The sequence below is a fragment of the Pelodiscus sinensis genome, chromosome 6 (genome assembly GCF_049634645.1).
Source record: "Pelodiscus sinensis isolate JC-2024 chromosome 6, ASM4963464v1, whole genome shotgun sequence".
In the NCBI taxonomy this organism is placed as follows: domain Eukaryota; kingdom Metazoa; phylum Chordata; order Testudines; family Trionychidae; genus Pelodiscus; species Pelodiscus sinensis.
Genome location: NC_134716.1, coordinates 12,340,378 through 12,359,756, shown reverse-complemented (window position 1 = coordinate 12,359,756; position 19,379 = coordinate 12,340,378).

Here is a 19,379-nt window from a genome sequence, read left to right as displayed (position 1 = left end):
CCCAACCCCCACAGTCTGGAGGAAGCAGTCTCACAGCCTGGAGGAAGCAGCCTGGAGGAAGCAGTCTCACAGCTTTCACCTGCCCCCTCCCAGCCTGCAGCTGCTCTGGGGGGACTTGCTTCAGACAGTGATCACCCACCTCTGCATGTGGAGCTGAAAGCATTTCAGAAAATGCTAACCTGGAGGTCCTGTTGCCAGCACACAGTGTCCAAGGGGGGGCAACAGCTGGGTTCGTTGCCCGGTGTGCCCGCTCCAATAAACACACCGGTGTGGAGAAGCAAAAAAAAGTTTATTTGAATGCTCAAATAGGTGCCAGGAGACTAGACCTCAGATCAAGCACACCAACGTAAGCAGTTTTTCCTCCTTATATACCCAAGGGCTGTGTCTACACTGGCATGAATTTCCGGAAATGCTTAAAACGGAATACTATTCCGTTTTCAGTTATTCCGGAAAAGGAGCGTCTACATTGGCAGGCTGCTTTTCCAGAAAAGCCCTTTTTCCGGAAAAGCATCTGTGGCCAATGTAGACGCGCTTTTCCGGAAAAGACTACTGCGCTGTCTACACTGGCCCTTTTCCAGAACAGTGTTCCGGAATAAGGATTTATGCCCGAGCGGGAGCAGCGTAGCTTTTCCGGAATAGCGGCTGATTTTGTACAGTAGAGCGTCGTTGCTTTTCTGGAAATTCAAGGGACAGTGTAGACAGCTCACAGCTCATTCCGGAAAAGCGGCTGATTTTCCGGAATAAGTGGCCCAGTGTAGACACAGCCAAGTTGTTTACTTGCAGGAATATAGTGAACTGTAGCAAGTTTCCCACGCTGGGACATGCTGCCAGCCCCCCTCCTCCTCCCTTCTACAGAAACACATCTGAATTCTTCTTCTATACCCCTGATAGTAACTAGGCAACTTCAAGGTCTTGCTGTTCCCAGCTGTTAGCGAGCTAGAGAAAAGTTACGTCTGGGGGAGGGAGGGAAGGGAGGGAAGGAGCTTTTAGGGTGCTTGGGCCTAGAGCGGGGGCGCTTCATCGATCCTTGAATTAATTTGTTAATCACAAAGTGTGCTGAAGAAGGAGCAGTTCTGGGATAAAGTATTTGTAAGAATAAGAAAGAGTTGGGTCTTTGCCATGTTCTCTGATTAGAGACATTTCTTGAGGTAAAGTTCTCTGGTACATAGGAATTAATTCTGAGGTAATATTCCATAAAAGGAAATGTTGCCAATGCTGTTGGACCGCCTCTGTTCCAGAATATGCATACATGTGTGTATATAAATAAGACAAGTTAAAAGAATACTCCCAGATTTCATATCACTGATTTCTCTTCCACTGGTAAGCCAATCTAAATGGCCCCAAAATGCACTATAACTCAGCAGAGGGGGTGCCATAAGCAAAATACTTTGAAAAAATCAGTGAAGGCAACATCTGCAGAAACATTTCCATGAATATTTGTTTAAATTTTTAAATTAAATAACTTAGCCCATGAATTCAGAGCTTGCTTTCTGTGAATATTCATATGATTTCACTGGCAATATTGATGGAAAGAAAATTTGAAAATCACAACTGAGATGCTAAATAGAAATTGAGTTTTACAGTCATATTGGCAAGTACTTGAGTCAAAAGTGCTTGCAAACTTATACCTCAGGGAAACAGAAATACTTGTAACCCCCAAGGAGATTACCTAGAGTCCCGGGGCTCTGTCTGCTGGCAGCTCAGGGACAGGCACGCTGAGTTTGCCTTGGCTCCCCCTCCCTACCAGGGACAGAGTCCGCCCAGCAACCCATAGGGCATGAGGTGCCCCTCCCCAGGAAGTTCAGGAGGGGGAGGAGGAGCCGTTGTTTGAGAAGTCGGAGCCAGCAGGGGAAGCTGTGTGGGAGCTAGGCCTGCATACAGGGTTTCCCCCTGAGAACTGGCCTCTAGGGACCTGAAAGCAAGATCCCTCAGCTGGGTTTTATTTCTCCACCGTTGATTCCCAGTTTGTGGAGTTTGCTGGGAGGCTTCCCCAGCCAGGTGGAGCTCCCTAGGTGAGACCAGTCACCACCACATGGTCAGCTTTGCTCTGTCTGCTAGTTCAGGGCTGCTGCCTGCTGTGTGTGTGTCTGAATGCTGGGGTAGGAGATTACAGTTTGAATTTTAGTGCAGTTGTGTAACCTTCACTTTGAGCCTTGCACCCCTTTGCGGTGAGGGGAAATTCTGGGACCCAAGCAACCTGATTCCTGCCTGAAGAGGATCCCTGCGAGAACAGAGCAGCCCCTCTGCAGTGACTGAGTCATCCCTGAACCTGAAGCTCATTCCTGGAGTGTGTGAGTGCACCATCTTTTAGTTAATCAGTCAGGAAATTTGTTTGGGGATTTTATAACCTGCTGCATATTAAACCTGTGGAGGGATTTACCACCTTCTTCCACTTGTGAGTCCTTTGGGCTGTACTCAACCCAGTCAGCCCCACTGTTAAACCACTGCAGAGAGGAAATTTGTGATCATAAGTCATCAAGGGCCCCAACAAAGTATGCGTACCAATGGGACACTAACCTTACAGTTGCTGGGCATCGGTGAACCTAAAAATAGTGTTTTACTGTTATGTTATATTTGTCGCCTATTTAACATAATTGTGTTTAATATAGTGTATGTGTTTGTGTTATTTTCTGGGAGTTTCCAACTATCTGGCAAGTACGTGGGGATTCCCCTGGGTTAGAATTTTCCTCCCAAGCTGCCCTGGTGACCCTGCCAGGAAGAAGTGAGGGGGGTGGAGGCACCACCAAATAAATCCACAGGAAAAAATAAAGTTGAGTGGGTGGCGGGATCCAGAAGAACCTAGACCTGTCCACCAAAACCTGTAAGCAGACTGGCATTAAAGAAGGAAACCAGGTGGAGAGGGGGCGCTACATACTGTATGACTTTTCTGGCCACTACAAATAACTATGGGTATGTCTACACTACCCCGCTAGTTCGAACTAGTGGGGTAATGTAGGCATACCGTACTTGCAAATGAAGCCCGGGATTTGAATTTCCTGGGCTTCATTTGCATAAGCGGGGCGCCGCCATTTTTAAAACCCCGCTCGTTCGAACCCCGTGCAGCGCGGCTACATGGGGCATGAACTAGGTAGTTCGAACTAGGCTTCCTAGTTCGAACTACCGTTACTCCTCATTCCACGAGGAGTAACGGTAGTTCGAACTAGGAAGCCTAGTTCGAACTACCTAGTTCGTGCCCCGTGTAGCCGCGCTGCACGGGGTTCGAACGAGCGGGGTTTTAAAAATGGCGGCGCCCCGCTTATGCAAATGAAGCCCGGGAAATTCAAATCCCGGGCTTCATTTGCAAGTGCGGTATGCCTACATTACCCTCCTAGTTCGAACTAGGAGGGTAGTGTAGACATACCCTATCAGAGCTCACATATCAGATACTTGTAGAAAAAAGTCTAATCAATTGACAGTGTTAAAAAATTGCTGAATATTGTCATATAACAAATAAATCTGGTGAAACTCAGACCTGCTCATGCAATTTTTGTGAACAGCAGACAGACTCAATTTATCTACTAAATTATTCATTGTGAATTATTTCCTCAGCTGTACTTGCAACTGAATGACTTAGTACAAATATAAAGATCAATCAAAGCTTTACAAGCATATAGGAAGAGTACAGTCAGGACTGTACAGGTGAATTAAGACATATACATAAGTAGAGACAATGTACAAGTTTGTGCAATAAACAAACATGTACACTTAAAGCCAGTCAGCTGTTTATGGAAATCAAATGTTAAATTTCTCAGATTAATTGACATGCCAATTTAATATAAGCAGTAAAGAGCTTCCTATCAGCCCAGTTCTGTACAATGGTTGCACTTGAAATTTTGTCTTTTTAAAATCTTTTCTGACTTTTACCTGCATCTGGTTACAAGTGGAAAAGTGATGTTATATTCTGTTTGTCATTTTCCTGTTCTAGAATTAAGAACATAAGAGCGGCCATACTGGATCAGACCTTAAAAGTCCAGCTAGCCTAATATCCTGTCTTCTAACAGTAGCCAATGCCACGTGCCCCAATAGGAACGAACAGAACGTTATGTTTTGTCTACACAATAAGCCCGTTATTTTGAAACAATGGGCTCCTTACTCCAACTTCCTGTAAATCTCATTGTCTGAGGATTAAAGAAGTCAGCAGAATAGCAGTTTATTTAAAAATAAATGCCATGTAGATAGGCTTATTTCGAAATTTTGCACTATTTCGAAATAAGTTACTCAATTTGTGTAGCTCAAATTGAATAGCTTATTTTGAGGTATGTGCTACTGTATCGACATACCTCAAATGATCCATTCCCTGTCACTTATTCCCAGCCTGGCAACCTATTGGTTGCATAAAGCCCATTGGGGCTCTATGCTTCTGTCCACGTAGCTTTTTCCTACCAGTATTACTAAAGTGTTTGTAAAACAAGGGCACATGATGTGGGTGCGTGCTGAGAGGTGTGTGTTCTCTCTGCACACCTGAAAATTCTAGATAAAAACCCACAGTTAGCAAAGCTACCCTGTCCCAGGAGACAGACTTGGTTACAACAATCTTGCGGTCCACAGAAATGAAGGAGGACTACTCATACAACTCATCCAGTAGCCTAGGTTGCCCATCTCTGGTCTAAGGACACCATCCCTGCCTATCCTGGCTAATAGCCACAGACAGATCTATCCTCCATGAATGTATCTAGTTCTTTTTATGAACCCTTTATAGCCTTGGCCTTCACAAAATCTTCCAGCAAGGAGTTCCACCAGTTATCTGTGCATTGTATGAAGGAAAACTTCCTTTTGTTTGTTTTTAAACCTGCTGCCTACTAATATCATTTGGTGACCCCTAATTCTTGTGCTTAAGGAAGCAGTCAATAGCATTTCTTCATTTATTTTTTCTATACCAGTCATGATTTTATAGGCCTCAAACGTACTCCCACACAGTTATCTCTTTGCCAGGCTGAAAAGTCTGTCTGATTAATCTCTCCTCATACAGAAGCCTTTTCATATCCATAAACATTTTGATGCCCTTTTCAGAATCTTTCTCAATGCCATGATATCTTTATTAACATGAGGTGACCACATCTACATGCAGTATTCAATCTATGGGCGTATCATGCATTTATGTAGTTGCAATATGATATCTATCTAATCTATCTATCTATCTATCTATCTTATTGTCTTAATGAGTCCTAACATTCTGTTCATTTTTAGGGCTGCCACTGCACATGGAGTCATTGTTGATAGTTCTGTGAAAATATCCACTCACAGATCTCTGTTGTGAGTGGTAACAGACCCCCATTATTTTATATGTATAGTTGGGATTATGTTTTCCAATGTTCATTATTTTGCCTTTACTGACATTAAATTTAATCTGCCATTTTGTTGCCCAGTCACCTTGTTTTTTGAAATCCTTTTGAAGCTTGTTACAGTCTGCCTGGGGCTTAACTACCGTGAGTACTTTTGTATCATCTGCAGATTTTGTCACCTCACTCATTAATCCTTTCTCCGGATCATTTATGAATATGTTGAATAGGAATGGTCTCAGAACAGACTATTTACCTCTCTCCATTCTGAACTGACCATTATATCTTATCTTTGTTTCTTATGTTTTACCAGTTTCCAGTCAATAAGAAGACCTTCCTTCTTGTCTTGTGACAACATATGTTTCTTAAAAGCCTTTTATTAGGAATCTCGTATGATAAAGTACACTATAACCACTGGATCCCTCTTGTCCACATGCTTGCTGACCTCCTCAAAGGGTACGTCTAGACTGAAAGCTTCTTTCAAAAGAGAGCATCCACACTTCAAAACCTGATCGAAAAAGCGATCTACTTTTTTGAAAGAGAGTGTCCATCCAGAGTGCATGGATGATCTCTCAAAAGAAAGCCCTGATTGCTATTCACAGAATGGCTACCAGGGCACCTGTGCTTTTTTCAATTGCCTCTTCTTTCAAAAAATGTCCCTGTTCTGTGTCCACATACACCTTTTTTTCAAAAGAGCTCTTTCGAAAAAGGCATTCTTCCTTGTAATTTGAGGTTGACCAATGTCAAAAAACCCCCTGCATTCTTTTGATTTAATTTCGAAAGAACGCGATTGCAGTGTGGATGCCGGTGAAGTTTTTTCGAAAAAAGGGCAATTTTTTCACAAAAGCAATGTAGTCTAGACAGACCCAAAAAGTCCTAGTTGATTAGTGAGGCATGAGTTCCCTTAAAAAAAATGGTTAACTGTTACCCAACAAATTAAAGCAGGTAATCACACACGCTGCACTGAATTCAATAAACTGGATTTCCCCCCATTAGTAACTGCCTATATTATCTTTATACTCCTGAAGTCCATTGCCTTTTTGTTTTAATTATGTCAAGGGTTTTTACATATCATTTGGCTTTACATTTAAGGAATGTTTAGTACCTATGTGTCCCAAACTTCATCCCAGTTCGCTCGCAAAACTCCCATTAGCCACTCTTGTTTGCTAATCCCTCTGATTGCAGGCTTTTTAAAGTCCTGGTCTTCCAGAGTAGCCCCCCTATGGTTAAAGGTTGATGCCTGTTAAAAGGTATAGGGATCAAAGTCTCCTTAAGAAGCTCTCAGCTCCCCCTTGCCTAGCAGACAGCTGGTCTCAGCACACACACAGTCAGCACATGGTTGCTCAAACAAACAGACCAGATGGTATCTTTCCATCAGGCATCAAACACACACACTACAGACAATAGACTTACCCCAACCATCACATAATCGCTCCTCCTTCACTTGGATAATTCCCTTGCAAAACTCCTGTTTGCCGCTTCTGTTCACTAGCTCCTCTGGTCATTCAGAAGTGGACTTTTTTCCCTAACCTGCTGCTTCATAACTAAATGCCATAATAAAATTCAAAGCAGGCATTAACTCTTACATTTGATTTCTCTGAAAGAATCTCTTAGTTTAATTGGGTTATTATTTTGACTGATCCTACTTTTTCTAGACTCCTTTCCCCAACATTACAGTGTTAGTGTAAGTAAACATATGTCAGTGAGCCCCAGCCCAAGTCCTGGTATGGCCCAAGAACCAGTATATTTGTTACTAGCCAACCTATGCTACAGGTTCCAGAACAGAAATAGAGGTGCTGGAAATAGAGCCTGCCTTGAAGAGGTTTTCCTCCTATAAAAGGTTTACAGTTTTGCTCAATGGCTTTCAGCTTCCCCACTATTAAAAGTTCCCACACCAGTGCAGAACATCTTCATATCAGTAGCTTACTATACCTTCATGCTAATGTTTACCATTCTGATTCTGAGACTATAGAAGTTCAGACATGAACACTGGTGTATGGGCTCTTTAAATCATTAGCAGACCTGAGCTCAGTTAGGTCCTACACAGAAGCATAAAGAGAGCATAGGAGCACATATGAACACATATGAAGGAACACATACCTTCCTTTCCCCCTCCCCTGCATCCCCCTTCTATTCTGAAATGTGATTTGTCCTTTTCATATGTGTTCATTTTTTGTAATTGTATCCTTTGGTATATATGGTTGTGACTATTTTCTTCCACTATTTGATCTGAGGAAGTGGGTCTGGCCCACGAAAGCTCATCATCTAATAAACCATCTTGTTAATCTTTAAAGTGCTACATAGTCCTGGATTTTGTTTCAGCTACACCAGACTAACACGGCTACATTTCTATCACTATTCTTTATTCTAGTAATTCTTTGTCATTTACATATTGCAGAGGGAGAGGCTTTTTGTAGGTCAGATATTCTCCCTGGCCCCTACCACAGTTGCAGCAGCAGCAGAAACCAGTGATCCAATAATGGCTGCATTGGTCCTGGGGCAGATTCCGGGAGGATATAACAACAGATTGGTGGAAAGCCTTGAATCCTGGGGTACGTCTAGACTGCGCGCTTTTTTCGACAGAGGCTTTATTGACAGATACCGTTGACAAAGCCTCTGTCGAAAAAGAGCATCTAAACTACAACCAGTGCTGTCAACAAAGCAAGCTGCTTTTTCGAAAGAGAGTCTAGACGCTCTCTTTCAAAAAAGAACAGTTTGTTAAAAAAAGGCACTACTGCATGCAGAGTATTTTCAGAAAAAGGCGTTATTCCTCGTAGAATGAGGTTTACCGCTGTCGACAAAACTGCCGCGTTCTGTCAACTTACTGTCGACAGAACGCTACGGTATTGTAGACGCAGGTATAGTTTTGTCGACAAAAGCCCACTTTTGTCAACAAAACCCTGTAGTCTAGACACACCCCTGGAGTCCTAAATTCTGTTCCTTTTTTCTGCTACTGACTTACTGAGCAGCACTGGCCACATTTATTTAACTTCTCTGGTTTCAAGCTTTGTGTACACACAAATTACAGGCAGTCCCCGGGTTACGTACAAGATAGGGACTGTAGGTTTGTTCTTAAGTTGAATTTGTATGTAAGTCGGAACTGGTACATATTGTAGGGGAAACTCTAGCCAAACATTTTTTTTAGTTTTGGATAGCATAGGGAAAAGTTAACTCCCCTCTAATGTTTGTTTTGCTGTCTGTTCCCCTGTTCAGAAGATTTCACATCTATTTCTGTCCCTGTGACAAACTCAGGACTAAAGGAGTAACTCATCAAATACCAAACAGCTCTGCACCATGCTTTGAGCTAATAGCTTTATTTCCACACACCACCCAGGGTTCTAGGAGGAGGGTCCTTTTTTTGCTAACACAATGAGGCCAGCACTTTGTTTGTTTTGGTGGAGTCTTTGTTTGCCCAGGGAGCCCAGCATGTATAGGAGGAGGAGGGGCGGAGAGGCTGCTTTTGTCTGCTGTTCGGCAGCCTGTTGCTCAGGGGAGGGGGCAGCCTGTTGCTGGCAGGGGGGGAGAGGGGAGGCGTGCAGGATGCGAGGCCGCAGGGGGGGGGGCAGCAGGCGTGGGGGGGCACTTTTCCTCTGCCCAGCAGCTCTGCGGGATCCCTGTCCCTGTGGCCAGCTGCTGCAGGCAGAGGCCAGTTGGAGCCGGCCGAAGAGGAGGAGGAGGTGGATTCTAGGACCCAGGTGAGCGAGCCCCGGGGACGCTGCTGCGCTCCGGGAGCCTGGCATGTATAGAGGGGAGGAGGGGCAGAGAGGCTGCTTTTGTCTGTTCGGCAGCCTGTTGCTCAGGGGAGGGGGCAGCCTGTTGCTGGCAGGGGGTGGGGGGGGGGAGCGGGCGTGGGGAGGCACTTTTCCTCTGCCCGGCAGCTCTGCGGGACCCCAGTCGGAGCCGGCCCGAGGAGGAGGAGGATCCTAGGACCCAGGTGAGCGAGCCCCGGGAATGCTGCTGCGCATGTGCGGGAGTTGCCTCACCCCGTTCGTATCTAGGGATCCGACGTAAGTCGGATCCACGTAAGTCGGGGACTGCCTGTACAGTTTGAATTACAACAGATTTAGAAGGAACCAGAATTAAACCACTATAAACCCTTAAGTAGATGTTATTTAAAATCTGACATACCATCTGTAAATTTAAGCCAATTTACAATGAATTAAGTATTCCTACAGAGGCCTTTGGGTTTTATGTCTCTGTTAAGACTCCTTTCCCCTTTTATTTTTTAGCTGTCTGGAGCTGACCAAATGGGGAAAATTGTGGGAAGAATGCCTATGTATAAAAAGGAAATGCAAACAAACTCTTCTGTCCTCAGAACAAAGACAAAAGAAAAAAAGTGATAGAAATGTAGCCGTGTTAGTCTGGTGTAGCTAAAACAAAATACAGGACTATGTAGCACTTTAAAGACTAACAAGATGGTTTATTAGATGATGAGCTTTCATGGGCCAGACCCACTTCCTCAGATCAAATAGTGGAAGAAAATAGTCACAGCCATATATACCAAAGGATACAATTAAAAAAAATGAACACATATGAAAAGGACAAATGACATTTCAGAACAGAAGGGGGATGCGGGGGGGGGGGGGGGGAAGGAAGGTAAATGTCTGTGAGTTAATGATATTAGAAGTGGGGAAAGGTAAATGTCTGTGAGCTAATGGTATTAGAGGTGATAATTGGGGAAGCTATCTTAGTAATGGGTAAGGTAGTTGGTGTCTTTGTTGAGCCCCCCGCGGCGCTTTCCCCACCTCTAATATCATTAACTCTCAGACATTTACCTTCCTTCCCCCCCGCCACCCCCTTCTGTTCTGAAATGTGATTTGTCCTTTTCATATGTGTTCATTTTTTGTAATTGTATCCTTTGGTATATATGGTTGTGACTATTTTCTTCCACTATTTGATCTGAGGAAGTGGGTCTGGCCCACGAAAGCTCATCATCTAATAAACCATCTTGTTAGTCTTTAAAGTGCTACATAGTCCTGTATTTTGTTTCAAAAGAAAAAAAGAGCTTGTGATATTTAAACCACTCATCTTGTTTATTCATGTATCTGAACAAAAACTTTCTCCTTTTAAACAATTGTTTTTTCTGTTATTTAAAAAAGGGGGAAATGTGGGCAAAAAATAAAAGGCAAAAAGAAATCATTTTTTATGTTGATTTTTCCACCATTCCCCTGGCAGAGCTATAGAAGCCGCTTTGATCTTTTGGTGCTAGTGAATGAGAGGTTTCAAACTGAACAAAGAATGCTGGAAGGTAAAACAGCCTCACTTCATCAGTCCTGGCAAAATGCATTGCCAAACATGGCATTTTAATTGCTCACAACTAGTCAAAACTAGTCAGCGGGATGCTTATGCTATATTTTAAATGTCTCTGAATTTATGCTGGTTGTAGTCATAACAAACAGGCATCAAATCATGAGTGAATGGCAGAGTATAAGCAGGAAGAGAAAGTGAAAGGTGTTAATTTTGATGAGGAAAACACATTATTCAGGTGAACAACATGTAAGTTAGCCAGCAGGGCTGAGTGGCCCCCCATAGACATAAAAATCAACTGATTCTGTTTTTGCCAGGGGAAAGGCAGATTTAACTGCCACTGAGCCTTGATTTAGACAGATGATCGCAGGGAACAACTTCATTTTTTTAAAAGCCATGATGCAGAAGCTAATGCAAATACATCTGTCTTGTCCTCTACTGCTCCTGCTGCTGTTATGAGTCATCAGCCTTTGCACACAGGCCTGAGTATTGCCAAGTTTGCTGGAAAAAAAACATTGTTTCTGTAAGACCTATGTAGTTTCTGCTTGCATTGTCCATAAACAGGAAATTGTCTGTCTCTTGTTAATTGTTATCTGGGAAGTCAAAATGCTTAGGCATTGGGACTTCTTTGTCTTCATTACAGCATGTAAGGAATGCCTGGAAGGGAGAGGACGTAGGGTGCATTAACATTATTTAAAATAAGAGTATCTAAGGTGTGGGGGGGGTTTGCCTTATTTTTCCTCAAAGTCAAAGTGAGTGGATAAGAGTTTTCTGATCCCTTCACTGGGGAGGGAAGAGACTAAAGCTTTCAGAAATAAGTCTAAGGCTTTGTCTACACTACAAAGTTTTGTAAGCAAAAGTTATGTCGCTTCAATGGAAGTGTTTTAATTAAAATTGCTGTTGCACATGCACAGTAGCACCTTGTGTCAGCCATATTAGTGTGCAGCCACGTTAGCAGCTCTTACTTTGACACAGAGCAGTGCACTATGGGTAGCTGTCTCACTTTGCAATTGGCCAGAAGGTGTCTTGGGAAAGGTTTATAATACCTCATGGAGCAGATACAGCATCACATAATGCAGTTTTCTCAACCCCATTGTTCTAGGGGTGTCCTAGTATTGTCAGCCACTTCTTCAAATGAAATGTGTTGGGGGGAGGGTTGTCTGTCGTCAGCAGGAAAGACAGCAGGTTGACTGAACTATCCCAAGGTAGGGGGAACGGAACCATCCCTCCTCTGTATCAGCCCCCTACACTGCTGGGTGCAATAATCTCTCCGGCTATGTCTAGACTGCAAGCCTCTTTCGAAAGAGGCTCTTTCGAAAGATGCTTTCGAAAGAGCCTCTTTCAAAAGAGAGCGTCTAGACTGCACGTTGAACTTTCGAAAAAGCGGCTTGCTTTTTCGAAAGAAAGCATCCAGTGAGTCTGGATGCTCTCTTTCGAAGAAGCCCTATTTACATTCAAGAACGCCTTCTTTCGAAAGAGGAACTTTCGAAAGAAGGCGTTCTTCCTCGTAAATTGAGGTTTACCGCCATCGAAAGAAAAGCCGCGTTCTTTCGATTTAATTTCGAAAGAACGCGGCTGCAGTCTAGACGCAGGTGAGGTTTTTTCGAAAAAAGGCTACTTTTTTCGAAAAAACCCCTGAGTCTGGACACAGCCTCCTAAAGCAGCCCAATCTGCCTGGCTATGGTTCTGTGATTCCTTACAAATTCTCCCACAGATATCTCAGCTGCTGGAAGTGCCATCATGAGGCTAGCTCTGTTACTCCTGAAAGAATTCTGCACCAACATTTGAAATATTCTGCACACAATATTTTAAAATTCTTCAAAATTCTGCATTTTTATTTCTCAAAAAAAAATAATAATGCAAAACTCCAGCAGGTTGGATAGACATCTGTCAGGGATGACCTAGATGGTGCTTGGTCCTGTGATGAGGACAGGGGACTGAACGATGATCTCTCAAAGTCTCTTCCAGTTCTAGTATTCTATGATTCTGTAACAAATTCTCTTATTTTCAGTTATTTGCTGTCAAGCATTTTGAAATAAATTAGCAAAGACGCTAAAAATGGCATTTTCATACTGTTGTTTCTGTGTTATTTAGACAATTCAAATATGCAGAACTTTGCAGGATTTTAATTTAACTTTTCAATGCAGAATTTCCTTAAATGGACCAAAATTCTGTGTGGTGCAGTCAATATGTGGGCAGGGAAATCTGGGTGCGGGAGGAAGATTGGTGCACAGGGGTTCAGCGGAAGCGGAATGGGATTCTGCAAGGGATGGTGAGGTGGTGAGATGGTTAGGGCTCAGTAGTGGGGAGAATGGGAGCTAAATATGTGCTAACCCCCCCCCCCACAAATGTTTAAAAGCAAAGTGTTGTAAGCAGTCCCTCTCCAAGGCTCAACTCTCAGGCATGGGCTATATGGATTGAATCTCTCTAGTCCAGCAGCCTCAGGACCTGACTGGTGCCGAACCAGAGAATTTGCCAAAACCACAGGAGGTCAATATTGTCTAGCAGCATTACCAACACTTCCCCTGCTTACTAGGCCCTTAGAAGATTTTTAGAGGTAAATTAGAGCTAAGTAACAGCACAGAACACTAAGAGCCAGGACTGGTGGCTGTAAACAAATTTTATGGGGCTGCAGGAAACTTGGCTACACCTATGATAAGAGGACATCCAGCTAATTAAAATCATGCTAGACTATGGATGTTGCCAGTCCAGAGAGTTCTGAACCAGAAAGTTCAGCCTGTACTACTAACCTATATCAGCATAACTGTATCTCCAGGATGTGGAAAAAAAACCACTTGAATGATGTAGTGTTACTGACCTAACCTGTTGTGTAAACAGTGCTATGTTGGCAAGTGAAGCTACCACTTCTCAGGGTGCTGGATCAACTATGCTGACAGGGGAGCATTCTCCAATCAGCTACGCGGATCTTCATTATAGTGCTATGGTGCAACATTTTAAGTGGAGACTGGACCTCAGTGTTTTGTGATGTCATAATTGCATTATCTCTCCATAAAGTTCTGAGGGAGATGAGTCCTGATTTCTACGGGACAAAACCCACCACGCCTCTCATTTTTGACTGTGGTTATGTCGAAGCCTTTCCTGAATATGTCATATGTCATAAAGCAGGAGAAATGCAGGGGGACAAAACCTAAACCCAGGTTTCTTTTGTCCCCTTCCAGACCACAAACATCTAAAGCTGCAATGTAAGCAGCTTTATCTTTTGCACCTTGACTGGAATTCTCACAAGTACAAGTGAAGCAGAAAACAAAGAACTGTAATTGTTGTTTTGATGTAATCTGACTGAAATAGACAAGTCCAGCACAGTTCTCGTTTGGCAGACAGCAAACTCCAAATCAGATATCCTCTCATAACAATGATCATGGGTACTTGGGTGTCAGAAACCTGAGAGGCTTACTTGATCTGAGTTCAGAATCGAAGCTCACTAAACAAAAAGACAACCATTGACTTGGGAGTTTGACTAAGGTGCACAGTGATGAAAATGCAGGACAATGTAGCACTTTAAAGACTAACAAGATGGTTTATTAGATGATGAGCTTTCGTGGGCCAGACCCACTTCCTCAATGGCTGCCAGAGTTGGAGAGCTCTCCACACTATTGTTCCTAAATATTGGTGACACCAAAGTCCAGTGTGTGGAGCTATATTGTGTTGCACTAATCCATCATTGTTGGCTTTAATAACAGTCCATTCATATTACTTCTGTTCTGTAAACAAGCAGATAAGATTATCTAGAGATGATATCCATTCATTGCCCCCTCCCAATTACAAAATAAACCATGTCCAGAGTTAAAAATTCTTTTAGCTCAGAAACCGGGGGAAAATTAAAAAAAAAACCCTACCTAGCCTAGCTTGCCTCTTGGTTGCTGTCAGTAGCTGTTTGTACCCTAGCCTATTAATCAGTATGCCCACAAGCATTTTTCCTGCTTTTTCTGTGCTGTGGCAGAGGAAACTCATAGTCAACAGATAGATTTGTCACAATTCACAGAGGCTCTTTTAAACTGTCCTTGTAAACTTCGTCAAGGGATATTTTGCAGGTTGGTTTTGGATCATAAACCCACAACAAAGCTAACCTATTGAAAAGCAAAACCCAAATATCGTTTTGTTATTAAATTACCCAGGTAATTTTTATCTGTCCCTTCATACAGGGCATGTAAATCTGACCGAAAGCCACCATTTAGTGTCAGATTAGGGTATGTGGAAACCGTGATTTTCTGCTCAAATAGTGCCCACAATCCAAGAGCACAGAATATGTCCACCAAAATGATCACCTGTTAGATAGTTAACAAATATAGCTGTTTAAACTACAATTACCAGACTTCGGAATCATCATATCGTATCTCTAAGAATTACTGGACAGAACCTTGGGTCTGAATTCAACAGCAACATTTCCATTGACTTCAGTTGGACCAGCATTTGACTCATTATTTTACTCTGTCTACAGATTTAACAAAACAGATTGGGGCTATATCACATTCAGATGGTAAGTGCTTGCAACTGCCTATTTATAAAAATAAAAGTTTCAATTCCTCAGAAATGTATTGGGCCAGCACAACAGTTTAAGAATAGCATTTTACTGAATACCAGGCATGATCCAATCCCCTTCTCCTCTTGATTTCAATTCCACTGAAACTGTGGGTCCTAATGCCAGATGTACCTTACAGACATATGTTGGTAGAGCTAAGTCACTTCAGGGGTGTGAGAAATTCACATGGCATTTTGATTCTTGTGCAGTGTGTTCATTCTATCTGAAACAGGCCTACTGTACTACATGTAAGGCACTTTTCACAGTGAAAGTTCTTTTTCATATTCAGTGACTATAATTCTCACATGTTTCTGCTTTCAATGACTTTGTAAGTTCTACAAGATTATTTTAATTTAAGCTATTTTTGTGTCTTTAAGGCCTCAAAATTAAGGAGAAAATTGAAGTTCTTACTATTCATCTACAGATATGAATGAATTTCAATGAAATAAAAAAAAATCCATTCCCATATTTGGCTGTGACAGTAGAAAAATGAAAGTGCCATAATCAGTTGTGGCCACAGGTATAAAGGAAGGATGTGATTGTGGAAGAGATGTGCAAGGCCATAATTCTAACTAAGCATCCCAAGAAATGAATGAGTAAAGCATTACAGATCTGAGCATTAAAAAAATAATTTGTCCAACAAACATTTATTCAAATTGTAAAAAATCACTTCTTTAAAACACAAGTGAATGCTTAATATTTTTAAAATACTCTGCGCATTCAGAAATCTCTCTGACAGCAAATTCCACTGAATGCTGATGTTTATATTTCCATCTGAAATGGAGCTACACAGCTGATTAGCAGAACAACTTTATTTGCCTAATTTACATCCCTCTTTCGACAGAGAGATGTAGTTTAGACATACCTAGAGTGATTCTAACAGTGCTGCAAATATCTACAGTTTTCCCCTATGCTCATCTACATTTTACAGGTTGAGCCTCTAGTCCAGCACTCTCTGGACTGGCAACATCCGTGGTCCAGCATGATGTTAGTTAGCTGGATGTCCACTTATCATGGGTGTTGCCAGTTTTTCTGTGGTCCCATAAAGTTTTTTTACAGCCACCAATCTTGGCTCTCAGTGTTCTGTGCTGTTATTTAGCTCTAATATACCTCTAAATGACTTCTCGGGGCCCAGTAAGCAATGGAAGTGTTGCTAATGCTGCTAGACAATATTAACCTTCCATGTTTCGGCAAATTCTCTGGTTTGGCACCGGTCAAGTCTTGAAGGTGCCAGACTAGAGAGGTTCGACCTGTATTACATTTCTTCTTTTTTCAGTCTTATGAGCCCTAAAGCATTCAGAAATCATGAATCAGGCCTCTGAAATCATGAGATGTGCTTAAAATAATATATTTAAAGTTCTTCTCTTTCTGTGCTGGATTCTGGCCATGGGGTGTATCTACAATGCATTTTAAAACCCAGAGCTGCAAGTCTCAGTGCCTGAGTCCAAAGGCCTGGACTCATACTAGGTTGCTGAAATCAACAGAGTAGACCTTGCAGCTCAGACTGGACCTCAGGATCTCAAACTCACCCTCTATCACTCACCCTGAGCATGAATATCTCCACCACTGGTTTTGATGCCCTAACAAGAGCCCAAATCTCTAGATCCTGGCTCAGACTCAGTGCTGTAAGTTTTACAGTGCAGGATAGTCTTACCCTAGAGTGCACCTGAGCCATGTTTTCACGGTTTTCCTGCAACCACAAGAAGTAGAACCTTTTGTGGTTTTTTTAAACAAGTAAACCATTATTCCCAGGATTCCACTATTTGGGGCTAAAAAAAAATCCAAATATTTCTGTACTCACAACAAAATCACAAGTTGGTTATGCTAATTAACATATTAAAAAATAACTGAGATCATACACTTCCAGGTCACTAAAGCCTACTCTACGCTAGGGGTCACACTTGTATACTGTAATTCCCATCATTGCACATGCTTGTTCTGCTATACCAGTGCTTGCCAAATGCTGGGAACCTCAATGAAAATGGCTGACAAGCTCTTTGAAACACTACACTCTGAGTAGAGTTAATTTACATGACTGTAAATTTCTTGTCTACATGTCACCCACCTTGTCTCTCTAATATCCTGGGATTGACCTGGCCACAAGAACCTTACATACAGCTTATGTACACTAGCAATTAAACCATTTGCAGGGCCAAGAAGTCCTAATGCTGACAGCTATTCTGGGTACGTCTAAACTACATGCCTCTGTTGGCAGAGGCATGTAGATTTGTTTGTTCAGCAAAGGCAAATGAAGCCGCAATTTAAATGAAGCCGCAATTTCATTTACATTTACATGGCTGCCGCGCTGAGCCGACAAACAGCTGATCAGCTATTTGTCGGCTCACGCGCTAGTCTGGACGTTCCCCCTGTCGACATCAAAGCCCTTTGTCGGCAGCCCCGGTAAACCTCATTCCACGAGGAATAACGGGGCTGCTGACAAAGGGCTTTGATGTCGACAGGGGGAACGTCCAGACTAGCGCGCGAGCCGACAAACAGCTGATCAGCTGTTTGTCGGCTCAGCGCGGCAGCCATGTAAATGTAAATGAAGCCGCGATCATTTAAATCACGGCTTCATTTGCCTTTGCTGATCTGTCTAATCTATATGCCTCTGCCGACAGAGGCATGTAGTCTAGACACAGCTTGTTTGTAATGGGCCATTTTCCTGTTCTAGACAGGGACCAGAATGGCAGGGATCAAACTAGGAAATTAGAAGTCAGAATACTTTTCAAGTCTCTCTGTAAGCACCCACATGACTGTTTCCACCACCTGTCTTGGAAGACTGTTCTCCTGCCTAGCAGATCCCCTTCTTTATCATGCCACTGCTCCTAAATATAACTACCTTGTACCATCCTAAATATATAGATACAGACAGTGGAAGGTGAATCACGAGGAAATGCAATAAGTAGTAATTTGATATTCAAGACTGGACACTGGCAAAGAGATGAACTTTGGTTCAACAAGAAATTATTGGACACAGACAACAATTACTGGGTGAAGTTCAATGGTATATATTGTGCAAGAGTTCAGATTAGATGATCATAACTGTCCCTTTTGGACTAAAATCTGAGTTGATCAGAGAGGTAGAATATAGAGTAACATTAGTGTCATGTTACTTTAATAACTTCACTTTGTTATTGTTTTTTCCCATATCTTGTAACTTTTCTAAATCCCATAGTTGTATTTTTCTGACCTCCCTGGGGTTTGTAGCACTTCCTAGTTAATATCTCCAAATATCATTAGCTTATCTACTTTTCTAGTTCATTAATGAAGATGCTAAATCAAATGGAACCCATCAACTAATCCCTGCAGTCCTTCACAATTCAGCACATTTCTCTTTATATCATTACCCTGTTTTGGGGGAGTCTCTGTAACCCAGCTGAAGTCTGATGAAGTGTAAATACCAAGAAAGAAATATTTGCAAGATATTTATATGGCCTCACAATCTTTAATGTATTTATCTTCACTACCAAGCAATGAGGCTGTGCTATTTCCCCTATTTTATACACAAGGAATGGTGACAGAAAGGCTCACGCTCTCTAAGGGTATGTCTACACTACAAAGTTAGTTCGAATTAACGGACGTTAGTTCGAACTAACTTTCATAGGTGCTACACTAGCACTCCGTTAGTTCGAATTTAATTCGAACTAACGGAGCGCTTAGTTCGAACTAGGTAATCCTCATTCCACGAGGATTAAGCCTAGTTCGAATTTACTAGTTCGAATTAAGGGCTGTGTAGACCCTTAATTCGAACTAGTGGGAGGCTAGCCCTCCCCAGGTTTCCCTCGTGGCCACTCTGGCCATCACCAGGGAAACTCGTCTGCCCCCCTCCCAGCTCCAGACCCCTTAAAGGGGCACGGGCTGGCTACGGTGCCCGTGCCAGGTGCAAGCCTGCCAGCACCCAGCCAGCAGACCCTGCACCTGGCACGGATCGAGCCACCCACCCGATGCCCCCCAGCCCTCCCCCTCTTCCTGGGACCAGGCTGGTGGCTCCCGGGAGCTTGCCCGGGACCGCAAGAGGCGGGCACCCGCCTGGGCTAGTGCGGACATCGTGGACCTCGTCCACGATCTCTGCACTAGGCACAGGAAAGTGGCCGGCTAGGGCAGGAGAGCTGCCAGCCTGGCCACCCAGGAGCAGGTGTGCAAGAGAATCAAGGGGGTCCACTGAGACCCCCGACCCTGAGCTTACAATGGCCGTCCTGTGTCAGACCAAAGGTCCATCTAGCCCAGTAGCCTGTCTGCTGACAGCGGCCAACCCTAGGAACCCTGGAGGGGATGGACCGAAGACAGTGACCAAGCCATTTGTCTCATGCCAT